Below are 3,139 nucleotides of genomic sequence, written 5' to 3' on the forward strand. Positions count from 1 at the left end.
CAGTATTTTCTTGAGCAAAAATTGTGAAAATTTTTAATTTTTTTCTGGACTTTCTGGTGAATTCAAAGTGATTTGACGACCATCTTTGATTTAGAATTACAAGATATGGAATGTTGGTGATTTACTGCTCTTGGATTCAGTTGCTCGTTAGATTTCACAGTTAAGTTTAATTATTAATCCATGATTAGAAGTTGTAAACATTGATTGAGTCATGATTTCACATGTCACATCTCGCTTACACGTTAAGATTTCAGTTTGAAACTGAAGGGTTAATTTGATGATCAGTAAGCATAGAAGGAACCAATTGGAACAATTGCCCGTCAAGATCAATTAAAAGGAAGAGATACCGTTGACAAAGGTTAGGCAAAGAATCTTCACTATAGGTTTGCTCCCTATAGGTGTGGACTTCATTCCCCTTCTTGGTTATTAGTCTTTAAAAAAAAAAAAAAAAAAAAAAAAAAAAAAAAAAAAAAGGAAGGAATGAAAAGATGATCTTTGAGGCAAGCTTTGGTTATTATGAATTCTCTTGTTGATTACCAACGATATCCTAAAATAAAGAATTGAATATTAATGTTGAAAGTTGGGATTACACTTTACATCTGTGGAACTCAATGTTTAGGATTATTTCTAATTAAGGGACTAATACTTTGAATGAAGCTTACCGTGTGTTTGAGTCTAGGAGAGAGTAAGGCCTAACATTCATGAATTGTTGAATTCTGAATATCTAGATTGTTTTTCAAAATCACTCGAGTTCATAGAAATTCTCCTGTAATTCTCAACTTATTTTTCGCATATTTTGCTCGGGACTAGCAAAATGCTGGTTGGGGGTTGTGTTGAGGGTCAAATATTGCATATCAGACCCATTTATTGTATGGATTTACAAGCATGACACCGTTTAATAGCCTAATTTAATTGTATTTGTGATGCAGGGCGTCTTCATGAGCTTGGACTGGGAAAGGACACTAAAAAGCATGGATTTACCGATCTGATGACACTAAAGCATGGGACGGACTCTAGAAGACCAAGAGCGACGGAATTATACACCAGGGGTCCGAGGAAATCGAGGAATTAAAGCTCAAGTGGCCCGAAAAGTGTCCAGAATGCAAGATCATAGGGTTCCCACTATCCGATCAGTTCAAAACTCCATACGTGGCCTGAGGACCATAAATGAACCGTACACGTGAAAATTTCAGCCTACCTGGATCATCGTGGAAAGTGGCCCAACTGGACAGACTGTCAGCCCACAAATTATCAATCTGGGGCCCGCCAGACAGCTGGATATACTTCATTTTTGGATTCAACCCCTTAAACTGCGTGTTAAAACAGATGGATGGAGCAGATTTCTTACAAACATCACCATGGGACCCATGCATGCAGTGCACGTGCAAGGTGCACAAGTGCACCGGACGAGCATTAATAATAAGAAAGTCGGTCAGCAGGCGCTGACCGACTCAAAACGCAAAATTCTTTATTTTTACGCAGCAACGCAACGCTGCCGATCGTCGGTTCCGCTTGTGGGCCCCACACATCATGCATAACACCAATCAGAACGGTCCATTGTGTCCCACGGGTGCCTATAAGCCTCACTTAGGTGTCCTTTTGGGCCCCTGAACGTAATAACAGGAAGATTACCGTCCAAACGGAAGATGGACGGTGGAGGAAGGTATTGTGGGCCACATGGAATTTAGTCCAAAAGTAGTGCTTCCCACCCGATTTTTCGAGTAGAATGCAGTGGACGGATCAGATTTTCCAAAAAGACCGTGACGTGGGCCCCACCAAGTCACAGCGAAAGCCTTTCGCAGGCTCTGTTTTAGCGCCGGACGTCGTCCGACTTTCGCCGCGTGTTGTGCGATCATGGCGGTGATCGGACCCGCGATCTGAACCGTTCATCATGAAGGTCTGCCCGAAATCTTCCAAAGGACGTTGTCCTTTTGGAAGGAAAGCAAAGAAGAAGAAGAGGAGAAGACGCCGAGTTTTGCTGCTGTGCGTGAAGACGTCTCCGCAACCAACTCGTCCGCGGACTCCGGCCTTTCGCACGGGCACTCTATTCCGGGTAGGACTCCCGGACGACAATCTGTATAAGAGGACGGAAGACAGGAGGCTGGGAGGAGAGTTTTTTTACAAGGAAGGAAAGGAAGGTAAGGAAGAAAGGAAGAAAAGTGAAAGAAGAAAAAAAGGAGCAGAAGATGTGGAGGAACAGCGGCTGAACGGTTCTTTTTTTTTCTTCCTTTTTGTTTTTCTTCTTTCTCTTAATTGGAGATTAGCCTACCCATGTTTGGCTAAACCCCTTAGCTAGGGCTAAGGGGAGAAGCTTGTAGCGAGATGGGAGACATTATTTCCTGTTTTTTTCATGAACTGAACTTGGATTTAAGTTGATTATTATAAGGAATATTTTTATTAGTCTTTAATGGTCTGTTGTGACAGAAATTACAATGGATTTGCAATGGCTTTGAATATTTCTTTCCTCTTTTTATATTTATGAAGTCAGGACGCCCTGTTGTTCACCATCGTCTCCTGGGCATGGTAGGATGACAGTACCTTTCTGATCTTCATAAATTGTTGATTGGTTGGTAATTAGTTTAATCCTGTTGTTTGCTTTGTCTCCTGGGCATGGTTAGATGATGGAATCCATTCTAATTCATATACCTCTCATCTCTTGAAGACTAGATCAAGTAAGTTCAGTTTGAATTCCATATGCGAGCATAAGATCTCCCGGATCTCTACAAGTGGATCCTCTGAATCCCTAGTTTCCCTTCCCTGAACTACTTAAGTTTTAGATAATTATTTCACAAATTATTTCCTAAATTCTGTTTGGTTTAGATCACATCTTAGTCTAGTTCTAGTTCTACTTGGTTTCAGATAACGTACAGGTATCAGTCCCTGTGGATTCGACCTCGGTCTTACCGAGTTTATTACTACATCACAACCCTGCACTTGGGGAATGAACAGTAAATGGGAGGAATTATAATGCATTGGAATTTTTCAATATATTCATAAAAGACGAATGTGATATCCCATATTAGCTTTAAATTTCAAATCAATGTACCTCTATGATATTTAAAAGAATGATTATAATATAATAAGGCCAATGAAATATATACTTTAGTAACAAAAGAGAAAATTTTAAGCCTCGGGTGGG

Source organism: Magnolia sinica, chromosome 4, assembly GCF_029962835.1.
Source record: "Magnolia sinica isolate HGM2019 chromosome 4, MsV1, whole genome shotgun sequence".
NCBI lineage: Eukaryota > Viridiplantae > Streptophyta > Magnoliopsida > Magnoliales > Magnoliaceae > Magnolia > Magnolia sinica.